Genomic DNA, 13,213 nt, shown 5'->3' on the forward strand with positions numbered 1-13,213 from the left:
CAAATGAGGTGATGGGGCACATTACCTCAGTGTCTGTGCTGAGATGATGTCATGTCCCCAGAGAGAAGGGCAAATAGACACATCCAGGCTCAGAAGCCCACAGGTTTGGCTAAATGACAATAGATCCCCAGCCCCCGAACTGGCTTGACCGGTTCCAGAGAAATAAACTAATCTGAGAAAGCCAAGCCGTGGCCCAGGGATGAGTCTGGACACAGCAGCTGGCTCTCAAGCACCTCTCCTTCTCTCTCCTTCTCGATTAATCATTCAGAAGCAGCCTGGGGATCCTGTCTGTCTGCCTGTCCTCTCTGCAAAGCCTGCAGCAGAATACTGAGCCCCATGAAACCGATAATTCTGCCATCCCAGGTCTTCTTGCCAACAGATGGCTCAGCACCGGTGAGCCTTTCCCCTTAGTGCCCCTCGACCGACCTCCCTAGTGTGGACATCACTGCCAGAGATCCCTCCTTGGAGTTGTCCCCCAGTTGCCACCCCTTCCCGGTACCTGATCTAATCCCACATAGCCCCCAAGCACTGCTTTAAACACCCCTATTCTAAGAAGATGTCTCCAGCTCCAGCCTGCGCTGGGGCGTGGCATCCAAGCTCCTGCTATCTCCTGTGTGACTCCGTCTCCATTCTTAGGGACCACATCTGCACGTCGAGGATAATGATGCCCACATCACTGGATCACTGCTCTCCAAGACAGAGACCGTGGCTGATTCATCTCTGAAGCCTCGGCACCTTGTACAATCTGTGGCATGGAGGGAGTTCCCCAATCCTTCAATTTCCTGTCATGTGTTTCCCATTTCTCTTCGGAATTCTTTGAAATGTGTTGGAATTCCTGCACAGAGAGTGGTTCTCTTTATCACTTGAGGTAAAGGATATCCAGCCATTGTAAAGTGTCTAAACCATATTAACCCTTGGATGAGTCCCCCGAGGCTGCAAAAACCAATGACCACAAACTAAGTGACTCAAAACAGCAGTTCTGGAGGCAGGAGTCTGAAATCAAGGTGTTGCCCGGGGGCCGGGCCCTGCTCTCCCCGAAGGCTCTGGGGAGAATTTGTTCCATGCCTTCCTCTGAGCATCCACTGCTGTCAGCAAGGCACCCGGGGCTTTCCTGACAGTCTCTCCCTCCACTGTCACATGGCAACCCTGTGCATCTTTACATCGTCCCCTTTCTGTCCGTATCTGTATCTTCTCATGACATCTGTCTCTGTGTGTGTGTGTCTCTGTGTCCCCTCCCCTTTTCTTACAAGGACACCAGTCATATTAGATTCAGAGCCCGCTCTGCCCCATCTAACCTTAACTGAATGTGCATCTTAATGACATCTGCAAAGAGCTTTCCCCAAATACGGACAGATTCCCAGATACCCAGAGGTTAGGGCTCCCACATGTCTTTGGGGAACACAACCCAACCCATAGCAATCTTGACCAAGTCGCTTCCCCACACTGAGCCTCTGTTCCTGCGTCTGAAAGAATGGGGATAACGTCACCCACCTCACTGAGGTCCGGTGGGGACTCAATGAGACGGTGCTCCGGCCTGGTGCTGAGCAAGGCTTCACCTGGGACTTGTCTTCCTCTTCTTGCTTAGCCCTTTCCCCAGCTGTCTGGTATGATATACAGACAATAAAGGAAGTTCCAGCAGGTAGAATTTTGCTCCACAGAGGCCAGCTCCAAGTGTGGCAGCCTACTCTCCCAGAGCCTGCCTCCTCCCAACCAGGGGACTCTTCTTAGTGGTAGATCCTCTGCTTACTCGTACCTATGTAGGATGAAGGGGCTGGACGAGGTCAACTGACTCTAATAAAAGTTTCGGGTGATTCTAGGACAGCAGGCCGAGATGCTTGTCTTTGGCTGGTTATCCCTGTCATGAGTAGCTATTTTTTTCATGGTCAAAACAAATAAATACATAAAAAGTGCCTAAAACTTATAGGGAATCAAGTTTCCAAACTGTGCGCTTGCGGCTGACTTCTGAATCATCGTTCAGTAATTAAAAGGAGAAAACAGCAAGTTGCACTTGGCAACAAAACATAAATTGTACCTTTGTAAAGGTCAAGTACGAGCTGTGATTAACCAGACGAGTCACACGTTAGCCTGGTTAAAACAATACTGAGTTCTAAGACTATTTATAGGATTCCACACCCCTTCCCCGACCCCCTTCCTTGCAGAAGTTCACGGTTGGAATCTGACATGAAGGGAGGGTTTTATTATTTTTTTTTCTTTCCATTTGTGAGATGATTTCCATATACTGTGGTTTGGCCGTCTGCACTTGAGCGATCCCATAGCATTATCAGGGTGCCGACAGCTGTTCTAGAATAAACAAGCAGTGATGCGTTGAGCTGGCGAGTCCATATGGTTTGGAAAAGAGAATGAAATAAAATAAAAACATTTGTTATCATTTTTAGAGTTGTTGAATACAACCAGCTTCAGCACCACTCTAATGCCTTGCATGACTTTCTTTTAAAAAAATAAATAATTATGAACGGGAACATTTTGTTTTACTGGGAAGAGTGGTTTACTGTGTGGACGGTGGGGAGAAAGCCTCGGTTTCCAGCAGCTGTTGCTCATCTCTGGTTCAGGGTCTCGTGATGGCTCCGATGTGGCTAAAGCCTGATGGCCGGGTCAGGGGGGCCAATGAGATCTTCAGCTTATCAGCTCAGGCACTACGGAGTATGCGCACTCACCAAATATCCTGGCTCTGCTAACACCTTCTCCCCTCTCCCGGTCCCTCCACTCCAGCAGACTACTCCCGGAGGGCTGATGTGGGGGCACGACCCCTAAAACGTTAACACAGGCTCTTTCTCCTAGAAAGGAAAGGCCAGGATCGCGTGTGGTACTGTAAGGTCAGACCCTCTTATGCTTAAACGTAATAACGCTACAACTAATAAGGAGGGCAATTTGTGCTGGCATTTGTCAGACACCTTCCTCTTTACAAAGCACCCACAGTTCCATCTGGGGGGTCTCTGACATCCAGTGCTATTCTTACCCTATTTCCTAACGGAGTGACTTTGCCTGGGCCAGTTCATCTCTTTAGACATCTCATGTATAACATGGGAACTGAAATTCCTACTCCAGGGGTTTGTCTCTGCTGCTTTTTGAAAATCCATCCTCTGAATGGAAATCAAACTTGCCACGAGACATCTCCACCCACCAGTGTCATATAAAACATCTTTGCTTTTGAGGACTAGTTTCTCGTAACCACCTAGCTTCTTTCAACTCATTGAAGCTCTCTGATGGGCAGTTTTACATACTTTTAAGTCATTTATAAAAATGGAAAATGAGTGCATAATTTCATAGCATGTGCAGATTTTAGGATGGAGGGAATGTCAACTCCCTGAGGGCAGGGACCTCATCTATCTTTTCCACCTTGCATCCCCAGGGCCTGGCATAGGGCCGGCACTCAGCATTCCTGGGCCAGTCAGCTCACTTCTCTCAACAGTTTTCACACCAATGAACGGAGGACTGGATTTCCCACTTCTCCACTCCAGTCCAGAGAGCTGGCACATAATCAGGGCTCAATAAACATGGGTTCAATGAATGAATGAACAGACTTGCCACCTGAAGACAGAGAATGAATGATAGTGTGGCTATTAGGCATCCCCGGGCTGGCAAATTGATGCTCTGAAGAAAACTGATGCCCTGATTTGTAGCGATTGCCAATTTTCCTGGTGCAAATTCTCCCACCACGGCCAATTTCACGCTGCGCCCTAGTAAGGGGTTTCAGAATGCTGAAGTGGGAAGATGTGCTCAGTTGGCTTCCAAAAGCTGGGGCCACCGGCTCCAGCACACCTTCGGCTGGGGGAGGGGGTGAGATGGTTGGGAACCCCTGCTCCATTTCCTGTTTGTTTTCAGGAAGCCTTTCCCCTGGGCAGAAAGGTTTGGGGACTTCCAGATGGCGTGAGTCTCCAGCCGATTTCAGGCCATTTCCCTTTATTTTGGCAGAAGAGCGAGAAGGGTGTGACTTGCCAGGTAGCGATGGGGATGGAAGACCTGGTGGGCCCATTGGTTGACCCCTGGTTCTGACCACCCTGGTGTCCTTTAACTTTTCACTGTGGTCATAGTCCTGGGAAACCCTTCTCCCTCCCGGGGCATCTGCCCCAGTCATTAACCTAGGCTCTTTTCAGCCGTCCATGCCAGGGGGCACCTCTGCAATTCCTGAGATTTTCTAAGCTTCACAAAGGCCCAGGATTTTTGTTTTCTTCCCAAGATTCATTTCCCACCACTTAGATCTATGCTTTCCCATCCTCTCTTGCAAAATTGCGAGGAGTGGCGTCAGCACATCTTTGTACAGCAGGCGAATATATTTGGGATGCTTATTTCTGAGAGCTGTTGAAGATGACTAAAAATTTTACACCACACAGAAGGACTGACAATAAATTTAAGAGGAGCAAATGGAACCATTGTTCTGTTTCCCTCTTGGTAAATAAATAGCGGCGAAACCTGTACTCCGAGACCCCGGGCATCAAATCCATGGCGCCCCTAGATTAACAATGGAAACGTCTTCATGGAAGCAATACATTTCGAGTCCGAGGGCTCGCACCAGACGCTGACTCCGAAGCTTTGTTTTAATGGAGCACAAATCAGAGCAAAGTATGTAAAAAGAGTTTTGTTTCTCCTAGAAGTTACCACTTGTTTCTACCCCTGGGGAAATGTCTTCCAAACTCTTTACACAATCTGCAAACGCAACCGATTGCACTGCGGCTGCAATGCCCACCTGGAGACCTCAGGGCCCACCAGGAGCCCATGGAGGGCTTGGGAGCTGGTGCAGGGCCAGGACCAGAAATCGTGGTCTTGGATAGAACGAGGTGTCTCCCTGAGTCTCGGATTCTGTTTCCCACCACTGAACGCTGACTTTGATGTTGGGGCCTAGCTTGGGGGGAATTTGGAAGGAAAGCACACATCCCTTGTGTGACCTGGGAGCCCATTCTCTAGCCCCAGGATGCTATCTTTTTAACAACAATAGCAAATAGACCACTATATTGTCACCACATTGGAAGAAAAACAAGAATAATATTAGGAGATAAAGGAGAAAAGGAGAAAAAGAAAAGGGGAAGGAGGAACAGAGAAGAGAAAAAGAAGAAAGTCACGTTGGAAAGTTTTGCTGCCCCTTGTAAAAGTGTGCTCACTCATGCTGTTCCCTTGTCTTAGAATGCCGTTCCTCCCTTTCTTCATCTGGCTAACTCCCGCTCAGCCCTTGGACCTCAGCTTAAGTGTTATTTCCTCAGGGAAATCTTCCACCAACCCCAAGACTGGGCCAGGTCCCCATATTATGTGGTCTGACAGAGTCCTTAATTTTTGGAGGCTACGTCATGATGGTAATGATTATGATTATGTCCTCGTACATGCCATCATTTGTTACATGCCTGTCTCCCTCACAGACCAAAAGTTCTGAACTAGTGGGATTTCAAATGCCTGGGGCCATCCTTGGCTCCGTGCAGGGACCTCAAGACCCCCGCTGAGGAGGTGAACGACATCCAGGTGGGTGTTAATGATAACTGTATTTTATTATCCGAGCCCCGCTGCTTTTACCCAGCCCTGTCCACATGCAAGCACCTCCGGCCGGCCTTGTTAGGTACACAGGAAAGGGGTTCAGCCCCACCCCAGCTTTACAGCGCTGTTTCTCAGGTCCTAAGAGGGTCACTGAATTGCCAAAGGGAGTCACCAACAGATCCGAGGCAGAGCCTGGACAGGCAAAGTCTCCCAACGCCAGGGTCCCTCCTGCCACCCCCACCACTCAGGGGACGGGTCTCTCTGCGGAGAGGGAAGGGGAGGGGTGAGAGTTTGGGGAAAGGGCAGCAGAAAGGCAGAAAGAGACATCATGACAGAAAAGATTTACCCCTTCCTTCTTCTCCTTTCTTCTTGCATTAAGGACGAGCGGCGCCTGAACACGTCAGCGCAAATGGGAACACGATGAGGCATCACTTTTTCCGGGGCTGTGACTAACTCCGCAGGGGGGCAGGAGGAGCTGTCCCTCTGAGTTAGGCCTTGAAGAGCCCCTCAAATCTCTTGCTGCAGGGAAGCCCTGCCAATCATCCTGGGGCTTCCACTGGGGGCTGTGTTCATTTATTTGTTCATTCCACAAGGATTTTATCAAGGGTCTGCCACCTGCTAGGCACTGTGCTGGGAATGATGTGTGTGGATCTGGGTGAGGTTTGTAGGGTGACCAGCTCCCCTAGGTTCCCCAGAATGAGAGTCTTTCTGGGTGCAGATTGAGACAGCTGGTCACCTTACTTGGGATGTGAGCCCAGGATGCAGTGTAACTTACTGCGCAGAATGTAGTTCCCAAGAACCACCTACAGCAAGGTCACCTGGGTGTGTTTGCTAAAATGCAAGTGCCCAAGCGCCCCCTCCACCAGCAATTCAAAACACCCTGGGGGCAGGGCTAGCATTTTGCATTTAATGAACCCCCTCCTCCCCCACTACCAAGTTTTTATTTTACTGATTTAGGCTTGAGAACAGCTGAGCTAGTGCTTAAGGGCATGAACTTTGAAGTCCCTAGGTTCAAATTCCACTTGTACCTCTGAAGACCTCTGTGAATGTTCACAAATCGTGCAGTCGGTATGGTTTTGGTTTCCTTATGTGTGAAATGGGTCAGATAAGACCATCTTCATAGCATTCTTGAATGGATTAAATTTTAAGAAGAGATTAATGTCTTAGTTTAATGCCTGGAATAGAGTTAAATTATCGTGATCAAAACTGAGACGGTTGCCCTGGGAGCAGAAGTCACAGGTTTCTGCTCCTGGATGTGAGCTTCTTCTGTGCTTTTGGATGCAACTGGCAAAAGCAAGGCTTCCTCAGCCTCGTTATGGAAACGTGCCTGCTTTACCTCTTTCTTTTCTACCATTTTCCCCAGTGACCCCAGAGCTTCTGCTCACTCCCGGAAGAGGTCACGCTCTTTCACACATTTAGATCCTTATATATGCTGTTCTTTGTGACTGAAATGGTGTTCTCCTTAATCTGATGAGCTATGATCATTCGTCAAAACTGAAATGCTTCCTCTCTGGGGATCCTGTATCAGTCCCCTCCCCTCTTCTAATTCCCTCTTTCCCTGTTGGCGCACAACAAATAATGTGAGGAAATAGGAGGTCGGCCCCAATTAATATGACCTCTGTCTTGCTCATCTATTCCAGGGATCGCAAATTATGGCCCATCCAAATCCCAGGTCGTTATGTGTACTCAGAAGAAAAGCTTTACTGGAATACAGCCTCCCCCATTTGTTCGTGTATCGTCTACAGCTTGTTCGCACTACAATGGCGGACTTGAGTAGTTGCAAAAGAGACCCTCTGGCCCACAAATGCTAAACCATTTATCCTCTAGACCTTTACGGAAATGCGTGTGAATCCCTGACCTATGTCATGGCCTCAGAGCCTCGCGCGTGGTAAACGGTGTACTAGATGCTCAATAAACATTGTGAACAGAGAGATCAGGATATCAGTGGACAGAGTAGGAATCAATGACTCTGTTGCTAGCAGTACTTTGAGTTCTCTAATGCATTCTGCTCGAAGACCTGAATAGACATTTTTTCCAAAGAAGATATACAGAAGGCCAACAGGTACATGAAAAGGTATTCAATATCGCTAGTCAACAGGGAAATGCAAATCAAAATCACAATAAGATCTCACCTCATCCCTGGTAAAATGGCTATTATCAAAAAGATAAGAAATAACAAGTGCTGGCAAGGATTTAGAGAGAAGGAAATCCTTGTGAACTGTTGGTGGGAATGTAAATTGGTACAGCCACTATGGAAAACAGTACGGAGGTGTCTAAAAAATTGAAATAAAACTAGCATATTATCCAGCAACCCTGCTTCTGGGTATTTATCCAAGGAAAACAAAAACATTAGATATATGCACCCCCATGTTTACTGTAGCATTATTTACAATAGCCAAGACATGGAAGCAACCTAAGTGTTCATCAATAGATAAAGAAAATGGAACATTATTCAACCATAAAAAAGAATGAAATCTTGCCACTTGCAACAACATGGATGGACCTGGAAGGCATTACGCTAAGTGAAATAAGTCAGACTGAGGAAGACAAATATAATATCATCTCACTTATATGTGGAATCTAAAATTAAGAGAAAAAAAATTGAGCTCATAGGTACAGAGAACAGATTGATTAGTTATCAGAGGCAGGGGTTGGGAGTGAACAAAATGGGTGAAGGGCATCAAAAAGTACAAACTTCCAGTTACAAAATAGATAAGTCATGGGGATGTAATGTACAGCATGCTGGATATGGTTAACAATACTGTATTGCCTATTTGAAAGTTGCTAAGAGTAGATCTTAAATGTTCTCCTCGTAAGGAAAAAATGTTAAGTATGTATGGTGATGAATGTTACCTAGACTTGTTGTGGTGTATATTTCACAATATACACAAATACTGAATCATTATGTTCTAAAACAACAACAAATAAATAAATGCATCCTGCTCTAGCTCAAAGAGAGTTCCAGTCACACCTGCGTGTGGCCCCTTGCACCTCAGTCCTCAAGACTGCAGAGAGAACTCAGGCCCTGGGCTGTGAAGAAGCTGTTTTACCTGCTTCCTTTTCCCCGTTTCATTTTGTAAGCAAATTTCAAGAGATAACTGCTCTTAGGCATCCACGAAATCTTTCCCAGACTGACCCACCCACCCAGCTCCAGTCCTGCCAACGCACCCAGCCTGGGAAGGTGGTGAGATGTGCTATCACTCCAGTGACCGCTTTGCGACCTCTTTTTTTTTTTTTTTTTTTACAGGCCATGCTCTCTCCCCTAGATCATTCTACTTAGTACAGAGTGCCGAGGACAATTTGTACACAGAGCAGACAATCTACCAACTGCTGAGGGCTGAGAAGCAGGGGTGTTCAGGAGATGGTGAGAGGGTGTGGCTAGTCATTTTTCAAGTAAAAATAAAATAGAAAGTCCCTTTCAGAGACAAGGCAGTATGTGGCCTGTGCATGAAGCATCACTTTCCGGCCACTGGGGTACCTTCAGGTCAGCCCGGAAATGGATGGAGTGAGCCTGTTGCAGCAGCTCAGAGACTTGGGCTCGAGCTCAGACTCGGGGACCAGAAACAGCAAACGCACCCCTGGTTCCTGCTTCTTGCAAGGTCTGGGTCAGGGCCAGACAGGAGAAGAGGGGGATGGGGTGGAGGTTGGGGGATGATGATAGTGACCTGGAATCATCTTAAACAGAGAGAAGGTCCATCTTCTACTAAAAAGAAAGACACTATCTGAGCGATCATCTCTTTGGATTCTGAGATTTCTGCAGGGAAGGGGAAAGCAAAGACTAAGGAAGGAACCCCAGGGAGAAAGACATACGGCGAGCGGGGCGGGCTGGACTGCGGGGTCCGTTTTCATGTTGAGACTGTCAGGCTGCTTCCAGCTGGAGATCCCACAGCCGTGAGAGGACGCAGAGCGCCACAGCGAGCTGGGGCTGGGCCTGGCCCTGGCCTTCGGAAGCCTCTTCTCCAAGCCTCTGGTTTTCACCTGAGGTCATGGAGACAAGAGGACTTGAAGAATAAGCCTCCCACCTCAGCGACCACCCCAGGCCTGGAGCCCAGAGGGTGTGCCCCCAAACTCAGCATATGAGCTCATTTGTTGGCCTGCTTTTTTTTTTCTTTTTTTTTTTTTTTCGCCATGATGCTACTCACACAGACTTTCAAGGGCTCATCCCAAATTAAAGAACGTTCTGGAAAACGTAAATTTTGTGTCAGGCCTCTGGGGGTGGTAGGAGGAATATTTGTTGGAGGTGGTGGGAAAAACCAAAAAAGGCAGGAAGGCTTTTGAGCAGGGTAAAGAAAATGCTTTCTAGGTAAGAATGGCCTTCCTTGTCTTACTCAGTCAACCAAGGGTTGGCTTCATGTTCGTCTCTGCGTGAGCTGCAATGAGGCCCAGAGAACCACGGTGTACAGTCACCCTGCACTAAGCTTCCGCGCATAGGGGTCAGAGGCACTGGCACTCCAAAGCTGAGTCTACCACTAATTAGTTCCATGAATGTGGCCGAGATCCACGGCATCGCTGGACCTTGGCTTCCCCCTCAGCAAAGCAGGGCTGAAAATAGTGCTCACCCCACCTGTTCCTCACCAGGCTTCCGTGAAATCCTCTGTGGGAATGCTTAGCACAGAGACCAGCTCGCTGCCTCCCGTTATTTCAGTATTTCTCTTCCTAGCTGGGTGACCAGTCTCCATTTAACCCTATCTTCTGGGCCATCACACATCCCTGGGTAACTCCTATCCCAGGCTCCCAAGCTGTCGTGGGTTGACTACTGGCTGTACCCCCCAAATTCATGCCCACTTGGAACCCCAGAAGGGGACCTTATTTGGAAATAGGGTCTTGGCAGATGTAATTCGTTGAGGGTCTCGAGATGAGATCACACTTGACAAGGATGGGCCCTACATACACTGTTCGTCTTTATAAGAGACACAGGCACAGACACACACAGACACACACAGACACACACACACACACACACACACACACACACACACACACACACACACACAGAAGGAGCCCACGTGAAGATGGAGGCAGAGACTAGTGATGTGGCCGCAGGCCAAAGAACGCCGCAGGCCCTAGAAGCTGGAAGAGGCAAGGAGGGATCCCCCCAAGAGCCTGCGGAGGGAGCCAGGCCGGCCAACACTTCGATTTCAGCTCTTGTGTGAAGGCACTGAGTCTGTGATAGCGGGTCACGTCAATGCCAGGAAGCATACAAGCCAAGCTCTGACTCCCACCCAGTGGGCCATCCCCACGTGCCTTCGTGGATTCTGAGCAGGAGGTAACTACTTCCTTTTTCAGGTTTGTGTGCCAAGCTCCCATATCATGTAACTAATGGAGAGATCCACCCATCCTTGCAAAACTTGTAGGCCCAGACGGTAGCAAAATTTTATTAAGAGAGAAAAAAAAAATCTAAGCTAGAAATGCAAGAGAAAAATGAAGCAACCAAATTGCGTAGCTGTTTCTACCTTTCCCTGAAGGTGTGCCCGGCATTTTACAGGGACCTCGGTGGCATTTCGTGGCAATGTCTGACAAGTTTGTTTTGGCGGCACTCAAGTCCTTTCCTCTCTTCTGTGGCTGTTAGGCCTCGGGGCTGCTTCCAGCTCTCCGTTCTCCATCGAGCAAGAGTCCCAGCCCCTTGGCCTGCTCTCCTTTCTTTTCTGGGGCTGTGACCACCAACTCTACATCCTGGGGTCCATCTTCCCCTCAGTCTGGCTCCTCCTCCCTCCCTGCCCAGGAATAAAATAATCGTTTCACTACTTCAGGGGTTTCAGTGCTCATCACTCTGGGAGGACTGGAGACTAACAAAAATAGCATATAGTTCTAATAGCCAGCGTTAAATGAACGCTTACCTCAGGCCCAGAGTGTACATCTGCAGTCTCATTTGATCCTCATGAGATATACGCAGGAAGATGCTATTATTATTATATTGTCCTCGTTTTAAAGATCAAGATCAGGAAGCTGTAGAAAGCAGCCTGAGATCACACCACTATTATAAGGGAAGAGGGGCTTAGACTTGATTCTAATGATGCCAATCCCAGCTCAGTAACCAAGGTCCTGCTTAGGGCTTTATTAAGGTCGTGGCTGGCCTGCTACCTACAGTTTTGACTCAGTTTCTAAGGTATTAACTTGGATGGTGTTATAGACTGAACATGAGTGTCCCCCTAAAATTCCTATGTTGAAACTTATTCCTCATTTTGATGGTTAGGAGGTGGAGCCTTTGGGAAGTGGTTAGATCATTTGGGTGGCAACTTCACGAATGCGATTACTGCCCTTATGAAACAGACCCCAGAGGGCTCTCTAGCCCCTTCCCCCATGTGAGAACAGAGTGAAGAGACGGCCATCTATGACACAGCAAGCAGGTCCTCACCAGCCACCAAATCTGCTGCTCCCTTGATCTTGGACTTTCCAGCCTCCAAAACCATGAGAAGTAAATCCTTGCTGTTGAAGTCACCCAGGTGGCAGTATTTTTGTTACAGCAGCATAAGGGGTCTAAGACGAATGGCAATGACAAAACGTCCAGACCTTCTAGGATTTTTGAGGGTGATTTTACTCCAGTCCCTAAACTCTTCCTCTGAAAATCTGACCAGTGTGAAATAATTATTTCCAACTAGAATATATTCAGTAGGACTCTTGATTGAGAAGAAACATTTTCCTGGGCCTCTGTATCAACAAATTTCTTTGGCCAACTGTTTCCTAGAAGTCATCCCAGGAAACAGTGTTCCTTGAAAAAAATAAAACGTCCATGAGCAAAACTTTCAGAAAACCCTGAGAAAGGTTCCATGACTGCTGGACTTTAGAACTTTTTGTGTGCTGGTGTACTTGGGGGACCTCAAAGCTGGGGCCTTTGTATACATCCATTATTTGATAACAGGCCCCTCTTTCCATGGAAGGTAATACAGATTTCAGCTTCTACAGAGAACACTTTGCAAAACACTCCCTCAGTTTCCTCCCTAACATTAAGCATTTTGTTCTCTGAGACTTTGGGAGGCACATCCAATATGTATTTCCTGGAAGTTCATTATTTTCGAAGACTGATCTATATAAATATCAAACAACTTACCAGATGTGGCAGGCCTCCCCTGTGATGAAATCCACGACGACTTCGTCTTTGCTGTAATCACCCAAATGAGTCCTGAAGTGTGGGCCTCTGGCTGCTGGAAAATAGAAAACAAAGTCAAGCCTGGCCCTATCTTGAGCTGCCTGTGACAGCTCCCGCTCAGTTTCAGGGACAAGATATGTGTTGAGCTAAAAATATTCTAAGCAGATGTAAATCTGGGAGATACAACTGCAGCACACCCAAGCCAGCCATTTGTTCCACTTGAAGTGTCTCCCGATGCACTGTTGCCACAACTCCAGGGGACCACAGGACCCTACACACACAACTTGCCGGTGGAAGTGCACTTCTGACTCACCTGCAGATGGTTGGGTGGAGAACACCCCTGCATCAGCCAGGCACAATGGTCCCCGGCAGCCCCAGAGTGGGCAGGCAGAAATGAATTTATTTCATTGCGAGAGAGCTGTGAATTCCTCTCATGCAAATGCTTTTACACTGATCTCTTTTATCTAGTATTCTATACTACTATCAAGAGCTTGATTCTGTCCTGGGATTGGAAGACACACTACTCCCAAGATTCCATGGGAGAAGTGAGAATCAACTTGGTCCACGACAATGAGCTGCCCATGGGCCATGATGGATCTGTGCAAAACAGTAGCATGTGGGACTCTCTGGGGAGTTCAGCCTTGC

General features: G+C 47.8%; 1 long non-coding RNA gene across 1 annotated transcript in view; it reads right to left on the reverse strand.

The window, feature by feature from the left end:
- LOC140698501 (uncharacterized) overlaps positions 1 to 13,213 on the reverse strand; it is a 72,386-nt gene that overhangs the window by 19,130 nt on the left and 40,043 nt on the right. Inside the window, exon 3 of the long non-coding RNA XR_012076308.1 lies at positions 12,530 to 12,623. This is a non-coding gene — a long non-coding RNA (uncharacterized lncRNA). The remainder of the gene's footprint in view (positions 1 to 12,529; positions 12,624 to 13,213) is intronic.

The sequence above is a fragment of the Vicugna pacos genome, chromosome 9, assembly GCF_048564905.1.
Source record: "Vicugna pacos chromosome 9, VicPac4, whole genome shotgun sequence".
Taxonomy (NCBI): Eukaryota; Metazoa; Chordata; class Mammalia; order Artiodactyla; family Camelidae; genus Vicugna; species Vicugna pacos.